The sequence below is a fragment of the Dendrobates tinctorius genome, unplaced genomic scaffold (genome assembly GCF_039654945.1).
Source record: "Dendrobates tinctorius isolate UK_male_01 unplaced genomic scaffold, ASM3965494v1 ptg000073l, whole genome shotgun sequence".
Classification (NCBI taxonomy): domain Eukaryota; kingdom Metazoa; phylum Chordata; class Amphibia; order Anura; family Dendrobatidae; genus Dendrobates; species Dendrobates tinctorius.
Genome location: NW_027361741.1, coordinates 11,977,378 through 11,995,703, shown reverse-complemented (window position 1 = coordinate 11,995,703; position 18,326 = coordinate 11,977,378). Strand labels below are relative to the sequence as shown.

General features: G+C 43.8%; 1 protein-coding gene across 6 annotated transcripts in view; it reads right to left on the bottom strand.

Annotated features, from left to right (window-relative positions):
* The window catches only part of LOC141096188 (beta-crystallin B3-like), a 368,074-nt gene that overhangs the window by 177,496 nt on the left and 172,252 nt on the right, over positions 1-18,326 (bottom strand). The gene's annotated exons all lie outside the window — the stretch shown is intronic.

The window sequence follows — 18,326 nt, the reverse complement described above, 5'->3', positions numbered from 1 at the left end:
TCCCCGGTACCCTGTAGATTTATAACCCAAGGGGGCAGGATCCTCTCCTGTCAGTTTGTTTACTCTATTTTATGTAAGTCATATGTACAGTATGTAACCCTTTTCACATGTACAACGGAATTAATGGTGGTTTAAAAAAAAAAAGAAGTCTCTGCCTTTTGTAGAGTTCTCTATGTGCAAACAAGCGTACTGAAACTCTTTACTGCGGCGCTTCACTCTGGCCTTGGAGTGAAGGACCCCCCTCCTATTAGCTCCATGAGCCCTAATTGTGCGTAAGAATGGGATCATCCAGGGATTAAATTCGGATTATTCCACAAGCGCTCTAATATTTTTTTATTCAAATGTATTCTAAAGCAGACAGTATCAATTTTTTTTGCTTTGACTGGAGATCATTTTTTTTAATATTCGCATTTTCTATTTCGTAAAACCCAGCATTCATGGACAAGTTAGATTGTCTTTACAAGCAAAGAGTTGAATTATATCTAACTGTACTCTATGTTCAGTTAGGATTTTAGTAATCTCTGAAGCATAGTAGTGTCTTTCTACACCCCCAAAACAACATCACCCAATGATCTTTCTGCTTTGTTACAGGAATGTTATGAGACATTGTATGCTACAAAATAAAAGAGCTATTCACACTCTTTCACAACTTATAAAAAACCTACAATGCAGAGTTTTTACAATTTATACTGTAAAGGCTGAATAATTGATAGTGGTAAAACCTTCAAAATGGCTTTCACACGTTTAAAAGCATTACATTACTTTGCAGTCTAAGCTTGTTCAAAGCCAGTGGCACAATAACATGTTACAGCAAATTTGCCAATTTTCTTTTATTGAAGTTAGTAGGAATGCAATAGAGGTTAAAATGTTCTAGATGCGGACTGCTCCAATTACTACGTATTAAAGACAAAAAGACTAGGTTGAAGGCAACCAATAAGCTTGGAAATGCTGTGCAATCTATCGGCATCATGTTCTAGACCAGGAAGAGTTGAACAGATTGATATATTTGTGGAAAAAGAATTAGCTTACATTATATTTTATGCATTGTGGTGGACGTACCGATTCTCCTAAAGAAGCATTCCTATTAAGGTTTTTATTCATTAAATGTGCATATACAATGTGCATGCACTGTAGTGTGAGTGGATTAATATACTCACCTACTGCTGCGCTCTCTGGTGTCCAGAGCTGTTCGTCTCTTCTTTTCAGTGACGTCACAATTGCGACCACCCTGCTCACTATGATTGAACCACAAGTCTCTCTTACAATGAATGCCTATGGCACGTCGTTCAGACGCTCTTAAGTGTACATTCCCAGTGTCAGTAAACGCTGCGGGTTGGACGTTGCTTACATCTGCAGTGTCCAACCCGCAGCTTTCAGATGTCACAGCATAGTGGATTTCAAGAAATCCTATGTGCACTATGCGTCCAGAGACGCCCGAGGCTCACCCGCGGAGACCGAAGTGCAGTTCGTCTCTCCAGACCGCAGCATGTCAATTTATCTTGCGGAGACGCGAACCTTCACAAGATAAATATCACCCGTACAATGTATTGGACACTGATTCTGCACGGTTCAGGGAACACATGCGGAATCATCTGCGTTCAAAAGCCAGCAGTGTTTTGGACGCTGCTAATTACTAACCGTGTGCACCCGGCCTTAGGGTACCGTTACACTAAGCGATGCACCAGCGATCCCGACAAATATATGGATTGCTGGTGTATCGCTAAGTGGTCGCTAGTGAGCTGCCACACAGGCAGATCTCACCAGCGACATAGCAGCGGTCGGGGGTCGTTACTTACCTGTCAGTCGCGGCGATCCTGATGTCCTCCCGCCCGCGTCCACGCGTCGGCGCCACAGGAAGCCCAGCTGGAAGCGCTCGACGAGAAATGGTCCAGGACGTTCTCGCGCGATCAGAGATAGCCAGCGGGGGAGCCGGTCGGAGGTAAGTATCACACATAGCGATATCGCTAGCAATATCGCTGCTGCGTCACAAAACCAGTGACGTTACAGCGATATTGCTAGCGATATCGCTATGTGTAACGGGCCCTTTAGACTTACTGTAAAAACCAATTACGGATCAAGCACAGCTTAGTGTGTTACAGACAATCAGCAGAGTGGTGACGTCACTGAGAAGAGGAGAAGAACATCACTGGATCCCAGACAGAGCAGCAGTAGGTGAGTATATTAATACACCCACACATGGATATATACACACATTAAATGAATCAAAAACTTAAATGGGAGTGGTTCTTTAAAGAGACCACCTGAGTATTGAGTTTTACATGTGATGCTCAATAGGAAGTACTCGAATTAGCTCTCTTTCAGAAATGATAGAAACTATCTTGTAAGTATCACCAAGGACTTTTCACCAAATTATTAGTGGCTACAAAAGCAGAATAAAACCATTTTTTTAATAAAATTTCATCTCTCCATTGTGGAGAGATTAGCAAAGTATTTGGCTAATGAGTGAATGTTTTTTTTTCCCATTCTAAAACAGCTTTCAGACAGTATTTACTAGGGGTGTGTACTTCTTCTCCCTGTACGATGATGCCCAATCATAAATAGGCAGCAACACTCAAATGAAAGGGGAGCACTCCCTCACCGTAGTTTACAGATTTTTCAGTGTGTGATACCTATAATGGCAGACAGCCTGATCTCCTTGTCTCCTGCAGGAGTCAGTGCGGAGACGGGGCAATGCAGCCGTTTAGCTGTGTCAAACTCTTATTACCAGTGCATCAGTGTCACACTTATGTTGGTTGCACTTAAGCAACTTGTAATCGCTCTATAGTGAGATCAGGCTGTCATTACATTTCACACAGATGCTGCCTGCCTATTCTATAGACTACTTCTGTGTGAGATGTTGTGAGCACAACAGATAGAAGTGTGATACTGACACTTTGAGCTCTCATCTCAGAAGGTGTGGGGGAGGCGCAGTACAGCACAGCTGAAAAATGAGAGGAGAGCTGATAGAAGGAAACTGAATAATGCGGGAGGTTCGACCAGAAAATCTGTCATAAATCTCACATGTTGAGAAACCCGCTGTAAGCATTGGTGGGGGGTGTTCTTACTGCCTTTGAATGTTGTTACCCACTTATTATTGGTCAACATCATAAAGGAAGAAGAAATAGACACTTTTCATAAGGGGGGGGGGGGGATGTGTAACACCCACGCTTGGACGTTAACCCCTTTCGAATTTTAGACGTACTTCAACATCCCCATTGACACTTCCCTCTCAGCTGCCACTAAACTTCTATCTCTCACTTCCTCCTTCGGCCTCACTCAAAGGTCTTCTGCAGCCACTCACAAAGATGGCCACACACTAGACCTCATCTTCACTCGCCTTTGCTCCCTATCTAGCCTCTCTAACTCACCTCTTCCTCTCTACGACCACAACCTACTTACATTCTCTTCCCTCTGCTCCGCAGGTCCACAATCCCCACCTCAAAAACTCGCACACCCTCGCAGAAATCTTAAAACACCTCGATCTACACTCACTGTCTGAATCCCTCCTCCCTCTTACAGACATAAGTTCCCTACACAATGCAGATGCCGCTGCCGCACTATATAACACACAATAGCTGTAGCTTTGGAATCAGTTGCCCCTCTCAAACATACCAAAACTCGCAAAATCAACAGACAGCCCTGGCACACCAGTCTGACCAAAGAACTGAGGCGGGCTTCCAGGGCTGCTGAGCGGAGATGGAAAAAATCCCACTCCAATGAGGACTTCATCACATTCAAACAGTCCCTCACTACTTTCAAGGCCACACTCGCTGCAGCAAAACAAACCTACTTCTCATCTCTCATATCATCCCTGTCTCACAACCCTAAACAGTTATTCAACACCTTCAATTCTCTCCTCCGACCCCCAGCACCTCCTCCCTCTCCACTCATCTCAGCTGAAGACTTTGCCTCATTTTTCAAGGAGAAGATTGATAACATAAGAGACAGTTTTGGTCAACAACCCCCAGTGCCCTTCCTCCTACCTGCCCTGCCCTCCTCCCCCAAAACCAACTTCTCCACCATTACAGAAGATCGACTCTCCACTCTACTCTCAAGATCACATCTCACTACCTGTGCACTTGACCCAATCCCATCCCACTTCATCCCAAACCTCACCACAGTCTTCATCCCAACCCTAACCCATCCCTTCAACCTATCACTAACAACTGGTGTTTTCCCCTAAAGCTTCAAACATGCCTCAATCACACCTATCCTCAAAAAAGCCCTCTCTTGACCCATCCTCTGTATCTAGCTATCACCCTATATCCCTTCTCCCCTATGCCTCAAAACTACTGGAACATGTCCATCTTGAACTATCCTCCCACCTCTCTTCTTGCTCCCTCCTTGACCACTTGCAATCCGGCTTCCGGCCACACCTCTCCACTGAAACTGCCCTAACTAAGGTCACCAATGACCTACTAGTCGCCAAGGTCAAGCGACACTACTCTGTCCTCCTCCTCCTGGACCTGTCCTCTGCCTTTGACACAGTGGACCACTCCCTATTACTACAGACCCTCTCATCTCTTGGTATCACAGACTTGGCCCTATCTTGGATTGCGTCATACCTAGCTGACCGGACATTCAGCGTCTCCGATTCGCACACCACCTCCTCACCGCGCCCCCTATCCGTCGGAGTCCCGCAAGGTTCAGTCCTAGGGCCCCTGCTCTTCTCTGTTTACACCTTCGGCCTCGGACAGCTCATAGAATCTCATGGCTTTCAGTATCATCTCTATGCTGATGACACACAGATCTACATCTCTGGACCAGATATCACCTCCCTACTAAACAGAATCCCTCAATGTCTGTCTGCTATTTCATCCTTCTTCTCCGCTAGATTTCTAAAACTTAATATGGACAAAACAGAATTAATCATCTTTCGCCCATCTCACATGACCCCCCCCCCCCCAACAGACCTATCCATTAACGTAAACGGCTGCCCACTCTCTCCAGTCCCACAAGCTCGCTGCCTCGGGGTTATCCTTGACACTGATCTCTCTTTCAAACTACATATCCAAGCCTTTTCCGCTTCCTGCCGACTTCAACTCAAAAATATTTCACGGATCCGTACATTCCTCAACCAAGAATCTGCAAAAACCCTAGTCCATGCCCTCATCATCTCCCACCTTGACTACTGCAACCTCCTGCTCTGTGGCCTCCCCTCTAACACTCTCGCACCCCTCCAATCTATTCTTAACTCTGCTGCCCGACTAATCCACCTGTCCCCCCGCTAATCCCCGGCCCCTCCCCTCTGAAAATCCCTGCACTGGCTCCCCATTACCCAAAGACTCCAGTTCAAAACCCTAACCATGACATACAAAGCCATCCACAACCTGAGTCCTCCGTACATCTGTGACCTAGTCTCCCGGTACTTACCTGCACGAAACCTCCGATCCTCACAAGATCTCCTTCTGTACTCCCCTCTTATCTCCTCTTCCCACAATCGCATACAAGATTTCTCCCACTCATCCCCTCTACTCTGGAACTCTCTACCACAACATATCAGACTCTCGCCTACCATGGAAACCTTCAAAAAGAACTTGAAGACCTACCTCCTCCGACAAGCCTACAACTTGCAGTAACCACCGATCCACCAAACCACTGCACGACCAGCTCTACCCTTGCCTACTGTATCCTCACCAATCCCGTTGTAGATTGGGAGCCCTCGCGGGCAGGGTCCTCTCTCATCCTGTACCAGTCGTGACTTGTATTGTTTAAGATTACTGTACTTGTATGTATTATGTATACCCCTCCTCACATGTAAAGCGCCATGGAATAAATGGCGCTATAATAATAAATAATAATAATAATAGATATGTCTGAGGTCGCCTCCCTGCTTGCTGTGGGCTCCGGCTTCCGTCACGTCAGCCGATTTCATCAGCTGACATGGGCCCCTAACGGGCGGGAGGAATCGCGATCCACAAGAGGCTGTTATCTTGTTAAATGCTGCTGTCAATCTCTGACAGCAGCATTTACTACGATCGCACCAGAAGAGCGTCACTAATCCCGACCATTGGCGTCTGTGTCACATGACCACGGGTCGCCGATGGGTTGGCATGACAACATGCAGCAGACTCCTGTGGTTGTCATTGCCAGATTGCTATAAGCACCGCCCAGCGGTTGGCACTCATAGCAAATGAACATTTCTGCTCACTTGCTCTGTGTAGCATAAGTGATCGCAGTTTCTAGTCTCTCAAGGAAACTACTGACGCAAAAAAAAAAAAAAAAAATTTTAAATATAAAAAAAATATAAATGTCAAATCACCCCCATTTGCCTCATTCAAAATAATATTGAAAAAAAAGAAACAGCAATCACCATTGCTTCTTAAAAAAAATGTTAATGTTCTTTATTCCATGTGGCGTTTGGACCCACAGAAGTGCTGGGATAGGCGCAAAACGGCTGTTGTCCTCCTTCACTTCCTCGCTCCCCCTGCATGTTAAAGGATTGTCCCGCCTCATCTAATAAAGGACATTAACCTTTTTTAAGAAGCAATGGAGAGTGCGGTTTCTTTTTTCAATATTGAACACACTTGGTCTTCAACATATTTTCATGCACCACCTAGCTCATCATTATGTTGTATGCTTCATATTAAGGACTGATTCAGATTGCAGTCAACAGTTGGTGCCGTTTTTTCACTTTCTCCCATTCAAACTAAAAAATTAAAAAAACATTTTTTTAAAAAAAAATACACATATTTGGTATTGCCTTGTTCAGAAACGACCACTCTATCAATATATACAAATAATTAATCCAATCAGTAACAATGCAGAGGAAAGTCTGGCTGGATAAGTGTTACAAAATATCTGGCAGAATGAAAAACTAATTTCCACACTTTTCTTCCATGAAGCATTGCATGTAAAACGTCATACTCGAATGGTGACTTTAGTGATAACTACTACTTCCCTCACACTGTCTCAACGTTGTCACATTCAGACTGCCAAATTCTGCTCTACACTGATGAGAGGCAAACAGCCAGAAACAGGCTGTTTGTAGAGGAGTTTCTGGCTTTGCATTTCCGTGGCCATATTGCATGACTCAGGGTCAGAGATTGACTTATAGGGAAGCCATCTTTCCTAATGTGTACTTGCAAAATACTTTTATTCTGCAGGAAAGCCAATTTTCATATTTTATATATCAAAATCCCTGCTATTTTTGGTCTCTAAAGTCTAGCGAGCTGTCCTAATCGGCACCCGATAGTATAAATGTGCTTGCAAACATAGCGAAGAAAGCAGTCACTCACCAATTAAGGACACCCATTAGTCCTCTGAGCCCATAAAAAAACTTCAATGAATGAAAAGTTACACTGATGACTTTCCCCCATAAACATATATCAATCAGTTTCTGCTACTCTATAACAGAATGACCACAGATTACACAGCATTTCCAAGTTGACTCGTTCAGTTTATGTTGGGTAAATCACTAGTCTGTAACAAAGAATATAACAATTTTTTGTTCAGATCCCAAATCTCTTCATCAGGCATATAGACTAATACAAAATATGAAGATTCACATATTTATACACAACACAGCACAGAAAGAAATAATGCAATAGATAAGACAAGTGACATAAAGCTGAACTATCATCATGGGAGAGTGATAAACAGTCGTGGCCGTAAATATTGGACCAGTTCATAGATAAGGAGTGTGAAAGTTTTATGGGGTCTGGTTCTGTGCTGTGATGTCCCCACAAGGTCTGAGGAGCAAATTCCTTAATTGATGTAAAAAGACAAATCCATGTGACACATTCATTCCTGCACCAAGTGTGTCAAAGGTTGTCATAAGTTTATACTTCCAGACTCTTCTATCTGTCTGAGATTTGAAGTTACCTTTCAATACAAGTAATTTCATGTGATTTGTATGCCTGATCACAACACCATGGACATGAAATTACTTGTGTAGAAAGGTAACTTCAAATCTCAGAGACACAGAAGAGTCTGGAAGTATAAACTTATGACAACCTTTGACACACTCGGTGGAGGAATTAATGTGTTGCATGGATTTATGTCTTTTTACATCAATTAAGGTATTTGCTCCTCACACTTTATGGGGGCATCACAACACAGAACCAGACCCCATAAAACTTTTACACTCCTTATCTATGAACTATTCCAATATTTACTGCCACAACTGTTTATCCCTGTCCCATAATGATAGTTTAGCTTCACGTCACCTGTCTTATCTATTGCATTATTTCTTTCTGTGCTGTGCTATGTATAAATATGTGATTCTTCAGATGTTGTATTAGTCTATGCCTTATGAAGAGACTTGAGTAGTCTCAAAAGCTTGCAATTTGTTACCATCTTTTTAGTTAGCCATTAAAAAAAGTATTAACCACTGAAGACTCTGAATTCCAAATATTTTTCTATCCACTGGCTAACACAGTACAAAGAAATACATATTTGTTGTTCAGCTCCCAATATTAAAATTATGTGCTCACCTTTAAACAGTATATTCACTCTATATATGAAGAAACGTTACAAATCTACCATTTACTCATTTTGCAGCACTGGTGTTAAATAGTGAACATACCTTACGGCTAAATAAAATTTCTTACATACTAGTACAGTCTAGGTCATAAGTTTATAAAGGGATAGGTTCTTTATCAGCAACAATCAGTACATAAACAAACACTGAAAAGGCTCCAGACTGACTAGAGAGATTAGGAGTTAAAGAGATGTAATCACCCCACAGCCCCATAAACTACTAAATTACATTATGACTAAAACCATAACTAGAAAAGGCTTAACTGATGTAAAATTGGAATTTGTAGCCATTGACAAAAATTCATACTTAGTTTTTCCCAAAACAGTGACAATCTACTAAAATGCATACCATGTAAAGTGAGCAAAACGCAACGTGATCAAAAAGCTAATACGGTATGTTTCACATTGCAAACATGGACAAGCCCGGTTAGCAAACAGTACAAAAAATATTGACCTGGTGAGAGTATAGCAGGGAAAATGAAAGAGGGAAAAAGGTTTTCTACTAGCAAAGTTACAAAACACTTGAATCTTGCACAGAATTTACTTACAAGTGAAATGTAATTTATTACTTGCCGTGTATATGGAAACTTAATCAAATTCAGCATTGCCAATTATTAGGTTGTCCAATTAATCAAATTTGTCAGGCTAAATTGAATTCCAATTTTTTTTTTTTTTTTTAAGAAATCAACTTCCTTTCTTAGTCACAAAATGGAAAAAAAAATTAAATATAAAATAAATCACAATGATGTCAGAATGGTACACACGGGAAAATATTCCTAAAAAGTCTTTAAGCAAATCAGAATGGATTCAGCTAAATATGAGAATTTCAGCAGGATTGTCTTAGCAAATAGTGTTTATGGGGACTAGACAAAGTGTGAATTGATTCAGAGGCCAGTCTATTGTCCAATTCAGTATTCTGTGGCCACTGGACAAGAGCCATGAGAACCACCTCTTAACGAACAACATCCACAGCTTTTCTATTGATTAGTCAGCCTGGCGTGACATCACGTGTGTGTCACGCCACAATGATGACTGTGCCAGGATGACTAATCAAAAGATCCGCGGATGCAGTCAGGATACAAGTGACTCCCACGGCTCATGTTCAGCGGCAACAATTAATGATGTGACTGATGGATCAGAATGTGCAAATCAATTTGCACCAACTATTATAGGCACCAGACTCTTCTCCAGAAAAATATCAAAAGGGAAGATAATATAGGAGTTCAATATTTACATTTTGAATTAGCATTCCTTTCTTATGGATGAAAGGTCATTCGGTGCACATGAGCCATTAGTATTTTTGACAGCACATGCCCTGTTTACACAGACCAATTTACTGCAGAAAATGATTATTTGCAAAAATTATTTTACTTAAACATTTTGCTCATTCATCAGTTGATTTACATCCTGTTTAGAGTGTCCCAATATCAGAAAGCAAAAATTCCTAGGAATGCTCATTCACAATAGTAGAGCAATGTAAATGCACTTTAAGGCACAAGAACATCATCTGCAAAGAGTTTGCATGTTCTCCCCATATTTGCATGGGTTTCCTCCAGGTACTGTGGTTTCCTCCCACACTCCAAAGACATACTGATTGGGGCTTACAAACTAAATTCCCTATGAGAACAGCGATGAAAATGTATGTAAAGGGGGGCGTGGCCTGCTTGCTAATGGCACCGGTCACTTAGCTGCTGAGCTCCAGCCACTTCGACTCCTAATCGGCTCATTGCGGCTCGCCAGCGGCACCAATCTCTCTGCACACGGGGGGGGAGTGCTGCAGAGGTATCCAGGATCGTAGCATGCCAAGGGGAAAATCCCAGAAGAAGCCGTCCCCGGCGAAAGTTACAGACTTCTTCTCCAGCACGGGGCGAGGGAAAATGGCGGCAGCATCCTCCTCCACAGCTTCCTCACGCTCATCCAGGAGGGGATCCACAGCAGGCCTAGACTTGGACACAGACGCTGCAGATATACCGCTTACCAAAGGTACAATGCAGAAACTGTTCAGTGCCCTCCGCTCATCACTGCAGCAGGATTGGAAAGATATGGTGGCTGAGCTGAGGGGAGATATCACTGCCATAGGCAGCCGTACAGCACATATTGAATCAAAAATGGGGGAGCTGACAAAGTCACACAATAGCCTCATTGATGCCAATGCAGCACTGGAGGAACAAGTGCAAAAGCTCCATACCAAGGTCTTGGATTTAGAGGACAGGTCCTGCCGAAATAATATAAGAATCAGAGGCATTCCAGAGGCCATACCAGACAAGGGGCTGCAGAGTTTTCTGGGCTCCTTGCTGCAGGAGCTGCTCCCAGACCTGACTGCAACTGATTTCCTGGTGGACAGAATACACAGAGTCCCTAAGCCTAAATCCCTCAGTGCTGATGTCCCTCGGGACACTTTAGCTCGCCTGCACTTTTACAAGACCAAAGAAGCCCTGCTGCAAGCTCTGAGAAAGAGACCCCCTCAGTCTGAGCAATTCCGGCACCTGTCCATTTTTCCAGATCTGTCTGCAGGAACCCTGGCAAAAAGGAGGGAATTTGCTCCTTATACCAAAGTTCTCAGGGATGAAGCTATATCCTATAGATGGGGTTTCCCTGTAAAGATCCTGCTTTTCCGAGCAGGAAATACCCACGCCTGCCATTCCCCACAGCAGTTGGCAAAGCTCCTATCCTCATGGAACTTGGCAAATCTCCCGGCCAGATCTCCAAGAGCTACAGGATCATCCCAACAGGATAAAGTGAATGAAGATTGGTCCGTCGTGTGAGTTATGTGATATGTTTGAGTCGCGGCTGAGACTTAGTTGCTACTTTTAAGGTCCGCTGGTTCTGTTCAACCAGGACCCTGAACCCCCATGGCGGTAAATTTCCACCATACCGCAGGCCCCTTTTTTGGGCTTTTTTCTTTGTGGACTGATGCTCCCTACATCAGTAATGTTAGTGATGTCAATATTGTTAGTGTTATCTCTTTCCTGCCTAACCTTTCTTTTCCCCCTGCAGCTCTAGGCAAGAGACTTTTTTTTTCATGTACAATGGTACTGAACTGTATGTCTATAAATGTTAGGGGTCTGAACTCGCCAGCCAAGAGATCCATGTTTTGGCGGGAAGTGGTTAAATCCAAATGTGATGTAATATGTGGTCAGGAGTCTCATCTCCTCCAAGGGGACTCGCACAGGTTAAATAATGCTAAATTTCCTTTCATACTGCTGGCTTGTGGAAAAAAAAAAAGGCTGGAGTATTCATTTGTGTAAAAAATACTGTTGCGTTCACACTACATTCACAACATTTAGACCCTGACGGTAGATACGCCATTATTAATTGCTCCATAAATGGATCTAAATATACTATTGCAACCGTTTACGCCCCCAACTCTGGTCAGATCAGCTTTTTGCGGAGGTTTCTTTCCAAGCTTTCATCCGTTAAAGAGGGTAAGCAAATAATCTGCGGAGATTTTAACATGGTAATGTCCAGCACTCTGGATTGCTCCAATACTGCTGTAAAGAGGAAGGAGATGAGCACAATAATTTCAGAAAGGCATCTCCATGATATATGGAGATACCAACATGCAAATGAGAGGGACTACACATTCTTCTCGCCTCGGTTCACCTCTTACAGCAGATTGGACTACTTTCTGGTTGATAGCTCACTTATTATGGATTGCTCAGATTCAAAAATTGGACTTATAGCTTGGTCGGACCACGCCCCCCATATACCTGACAGTTCAGGAGCAAAACCGCGCACCTGTTTTTGCCCGGTGGCACATGAATGACTCCCTCCTAGCCTGTAGACAAATCTCTGAGGAGTTGCAGGCCGACCTCGCAGAGTTTTTTTAACTTTAATGATAACAAGGAGGTGACAGAGGAAACGCTTTGGTCTGCACACAAGGCCTATATTAGGGGGTCATTCATCAAAATTGCCACTAGGGAGAAAAGGAGGCGTCAGGCAACTTACAAAGCTCTACTGTCCCACATAGTACTTTTGGAAGCCCACAATAAATCTGCCCCAAACTTGTCGACATCTGACGAACTCAGGAAACTAAGAACACAGCTCCGCCAGGTGTTGATGGCAGACTATGAGAAAAACTTAAGATCCCTCAAACAGCGGTACTATGTGATGGGTGACGGGGCGGGTGCCTTACTAGCCAGGAGGGTTAAAAAATGAGAAATGCAAAATAAAATTGAATACCTCGTGACGGGTTCTAATGCCACAATACGCAACCCAACGGAAATAGCCAACGCATTCGCTGACTTTTACCAGTCTCTCTACAACCTTAAAAATGACCCCACTGCCCCAAAGCCTACCCAAACGGCAATTAATTCCTTCTTAAACAATATTAATCTTCCTCGGTTATCTGCAGTACAGCTGGAGCAACTAAATTCTCCTTTTTCTCTGGAAGAGGTTCGCCAGGCGGTGACCACAGCCAAAAGAAATTCAGCTCCAGGCCCAGACGGCCTCACTAACTCCTATTATAGGCAATTCACTGAAACCCTGTCTCCTTTCCTCCTGAGACTTTTCTCCTCTTGGCGAGCCACAGCAGATATTTCACCAAATAATCTAGAGGCCATTATAACTACCCTGCCAAAACCAGGAAAACCCCCTATTTCACCAGGAAACTTCAGGCCAATATCCCTCCTAAACTGCGACTTAAAATTGTACGCCAAAATAATCTCAGCTAGAATACATAAAGTTCTTCCATCACTGATTTCCCCGGATCAAGTGGGGTTTGTGGCGGGGAGGCAGGCGAAAGATGGGACGAGACGTATGCTGGATCTGATTGCGGTGGCTGAGGGGAGGAAAATCCCCAGTGTATTCCTGTCCCTGGACGCAGAGAAGGCGTTCGACAGGGTGCACTGGGGATATCTGAAATCTGTTCTGGCCAAGTTTGGTTTCAAAGGCCCCATACTTAATGCCATAATGGCGCTGTACTCTAACCCTAACGCCAAAGTTCTGGCATCCGGATTTATATCTTGGAGTTTTGAATTAACCAATGGGACACGCCAGGGGTGTCCGCTCTCCCCTATCATCTATGCCCTTGCTATAGAGCCTCTGGCGCAGACTATCCGTGAATGCCCTCGGATCTCGGGGATTCGAGTGGGGAGTATAAATCATGTGGTCAGTCTATATGCAGATGACGTGATTTTATCTTGCACTAATGTAGAGGTGTCCCTACAACACGTAATGGAGATCCTGTCCTCCTTCGCTCAAGTCTCGTATTACAAGATTAATATTACCAAGTCCTTAATTTTTCCGCTCTTCTTGCCAGCCTCTACCAGAGCCACTCTTTCTCATCTTTATCCTTTCAAATGGGAAGACGAGGGAATCCCCTACCTGGGTATTATACTGGCCCCGCTACACTCCGTGATCCGGAAAAATCTGCTGACCCTGCACACCTCATTGCATAAAGAACTTACTCGCCTTTCTCTTCTCCCGCTCTCTTGGGTGGCGAGAATGCAGACTTTTAAAATGATCTGTCTCCCAAAAATTATCTACTTACTTCGGTGCCTGCCCCTAACAATTCCGCAACGGTATCTCACCAAAATTCATTCGCTAATGAGTAAATTTATATGGGCTGGGAAAAAACCTAGAATAGCCCTGAGATGTATGCATGCCCCGTTCAGTGGTGGAGGAATGGGTATTCCTAATATTCTAACATATCACAGAGCTGCTATCCTGGAACCGGCTCGAGATTGGTGGAAGAATGATTCAGACTTGAGATGGTTACAGATTGAGTACACCTGGGCACAGGCCCACTCCCCTAAACAATTCATAGACTCCCTGCTCCTAACCCCTTCGCCCCCCGGCGATCTTCTACCCACCACAGCAGCTCTAAAGAAAGCTTGGTCCTTATGGAGCAAGCCAGTGTCACAGGCTCTAGGTCCCAGCCTTCCCCTTAGATCGCTGGAAGCCTTCATTCCGAATTTGAATCTTGCCGCCTGGACACATGGAGGTCCAATTACCCTAGCAGATCTCTATAGAGAAGGCGTCCTACTCCCGTACTCAGAAATGTGTGTTAAATTTAACCTCCCCCGACACAGTTTATTCCAGTTTTTTCAAACACGTCACTTCCTTCAGTCCGCTCCTCACCTACCGGTTCCCACAACAGCCGACCACGCCGCAATTAAAAAATTCTTTCAAAATAGCAAAATCAAAGGCCTTTCATACATCCATAACCTGCTAAACTCCCCGTAACCGGACAAACAATTGCCGTATATGCTCAAATGGGAAAAAGATCTAGCCTCTCAGCTTCCGTCGCAAGAATGGTTCGCGGCCTCAAAATGGATCCACAAATTCTCTTCATGTCTCAATCACATAGAGCAATTAAAAAAGGTTCATCTGCGGTGGTACAACTCCCCTACTAAACTGGCTTCTTTTTCCCCACATATGTCACCTTTGTGCTGGAGGGGATGCAACCACAGGGGCACCTTGTGTCATATGTGGTGGTTTTGCCCTAAGTTATCTAACTTCTGGCAGGAGGTGTTCAATCTAATCCATGAGGTTACTAGTCTCCTTCTTTCCCCAAACCCAACCTTAGCGGTGCTACACATTGGCCTAGATGGGATCCCGGATCTTTTAAAAAATATCATTTCTCACATTCTCATAGCCGGCAGGTACTGTGTGGCATACAAGTGGAGGTCGGTGAGCCCCCCTACAAAAACAGAACTAATTGAGAGGACCAACCTACACTGGCTATACGAAACCAACTTGACCCCCAATCTAGAGAAGAGAATGGTGAGACTTAAACAATGGCATCCGTGGGCCACTTCCGTTTATGCAACGGCCCTCCCCCAGATACAGACACCTACACCATAAATAAATTGATTGTGCCTAAGAATGCCATGCATGTAGAGCTGCTTCCCCTTCCCCCCCCCCCCCCCTCTCCCCGCTTCTATGTTCAAGTTGTTGTTGGAAGGGGTATTTAATGTCCCAGATTGATATTCTAATAATGGCTCGAGGTTATTCCACCTCTTGCTACTCATTGCTCCTGTTCTTGATGTTTTTGTATGAGAAGTTTGTATTTTTTCTGAAAACTCAATAAAAACCTTTATGATAAAAAAAAAATGTATGTAAAGAGTTGGGGAATATGTCGTTATAATATAAGTGAGCGTAATAAATAAATATGGTCACACTAACACGCCTGATCTTTTAAAAAATGTAGCCACCTCAAAATGCTCAGTAAAAAAAGATCTCAAAAGCTGTGACTTGAATCTATCAGAAAGAAGGGGTAACCCTGTGAAGCTTGGCTGTTCTCACCATAACAGTCAACGGAGAGGTGGTTATGCTTGTGTAGGCCTCTCTCTATTGAAGTCTAAAGAAGTTAAGGAAACAGCTTTGGTTTAGACAATTTTATTGCATTATATTGATAAGGCCTTTTTCACACTTATGTTGCCGGCGGTCAGCTGAAATCCGCCAAAGGTTCAAAAGAACAGATCCGTCTCCGTTTATTGAAGTACGGATGATAGCGGACCACGTTGCAGTACGGATCTGTGGAAGATGGAAAGCGGCGTGATTTAAAGTGACCGCGGGCTCGAAGTTGAGGTTGATGCTAATCGCTGTGATAACGGCGCCGCGATTTCGCGGCCTCCTCGATCGCCGCCACCATCTCGCGGCATCTTCCATCGCCGCCGCCATCTCGCGGCATCTTCCATCGCCGCCCCCATCTCCCGGCATCTTCCATCGCCGCCCCCATCTCGCGGCATCTTCCATCGCCGCCCCCATCTCGCGGCATCTTCCATCGCCGCCCCCATCTCGCGGCATCTTCCATCGCCGCCCCCATCTCACGGCATCTTCCATCGCCGCCGCCATCTCGCGGCATCTTCCATCGCCATCTCACGGCATCTTCCATCGCCATCTCGCGGCATCTTCCATCATTGCGATATCGCGGTAACTCAAGGGCGTGAGTCGAAGCGAGCGAGTTCAGGTGAGGTGAGGAGCGAGAGAGAGTCTTTTCGCGTCTCCCGGGACGGCACTTCAGGGTTAAAACTGCTCCCATGCAAACCTTCCGGGGCATGCGCAGTTACAAATAGCGGACAGTCAACCAAAAAAAAGTTGCAGTGTCCGTCTGGTCCGCCCGGGAGCCGCGAAAATTCTCACAAATTCGTCAAAAACCGGACCCAACGGACGATCATCAGTCAAAATCCGCCACTAATGTAATTCAATGAGAAAAACGGCGGATCCGCAAAAAAAAAAAAAAAAAAGGATGATCCACCATTTTCAAAATTTGGCGGATTTTGACGGAAGTGTGAAACAGGCCTAAAGAGTTGTCAAGTGTTATGGGTTCTCCATGCTGAAAACCTGCCGGAATATAGAGTCTTAAAAGCAATGCTGCCTGGAAAAAGTAAGCAAATCTTCGCTTTGTCTAGGCAGGGGCCACGTTTCTCCTTGTGGAAAGGGACATGTCAAGCCTGGCATTTCAGAGTGAGGAGACTCACTCTGACTATTCTGTCATGGTATAGTCAATCATATAAACCAATGGGCAACACCAGTAACAAATAAAGTGACATTGCCCATATCAAACCAAAAAAAAGACAAAAGCAGTGTAGGCTTGTCATATAGTAGGGGGCTTCATTGTTGGCCTCCCAAACTTTCAAGTTCACTTATTCAAAATTGTACTTCTAAATGTCCTCCGCAATGAGCATCAATTTTCTGTCTAACAAACAGCTCAGAAACATGGTGTTCCAAAATCTTATTCGAATTTCCAGTGTAAAATTTTACAGGCTGCAGTATTCATTACAAATACAATCATTCACAATCATCACCAACCAGAGCTTACATCCCAGAGCCACTGAACTTAAAAGCTATGTTCAAAAATAATCATCTTTTTCCCTCTTTCTGTCATGAGAACAAATGACCCTAAACCAAAATATAACGTACAACATGGTTCTGTTGAATCTCTTCATTAATGTACCAAATGGTAAAAGTGCATGGCATTTTGACCTTCATTTTTGAGTTTCACTGAACTTAAAATAGGCATTAGGTGATTATGACCGATAATGATATGGATGCCATTGATAATATAAAACAAACTGTGCTGCTTCCGATCTTTGTGAAGGAACATCCCTGCCATTAGAAAAATAAGAGGTGATGTCAGACAGAAATACCAGAACTGACGTCCTGCAAAATCAATGAGCACTTCATCTGTGCTATAAATACATCACCTTGGAGCTGCCGTGAGGGAATCCTCTAGCAGGCCTACTCCTTCCGCTGGCACTTGGCAATCAGCTAAGGTGGGTAGAAGGGAGGCAGGATGGTAAAGCGACAATCTAAAACCAGGTTGTATCTTTCATACCTCCCAAGTGTTTGAATGGTGAATGAAGACCACAGAAGGTCCACTGGGTGAAAGTATATCTACATGCAACATTCATTTTTCATTTGCATGCCTGCACAAAACATCTGGTTACTGATTTTTTTACCTTTCTGCATTGCATCAGATCTACAAATAATGGACATATTGGGGGTTTAATAAGCCAGTAGTAACCAGATAGCTGTTTTATGGAGTAACAGAGTCAACTTATAATACAATGATATTGGTCAGTTCAAAATGAGGAACAAAGAGCGACAGAGGGCATGGTATAAAAAAAGTTAAGATTGTGCCTCGAAAAAGGGACACTTGTGAGGTAGGTCTCTGACTCCTAAACAATATTCTGGCCTTCAAAATTCTAAAATTCTTTCCTGCATATATAGAAAACTTGACTAAAAGGTTTCTAGAATTTCATGTATAGTCAAATAAGTCACAAAATGTCCAAGTTAGGGAGAGATTACTGCAGGGTGTCCAAATATTTGTCTGGTAGAGACTACAAACAAAATTGTGCTCCATGAAAAATCAAAAACAAATTATCGGACTGTAATTG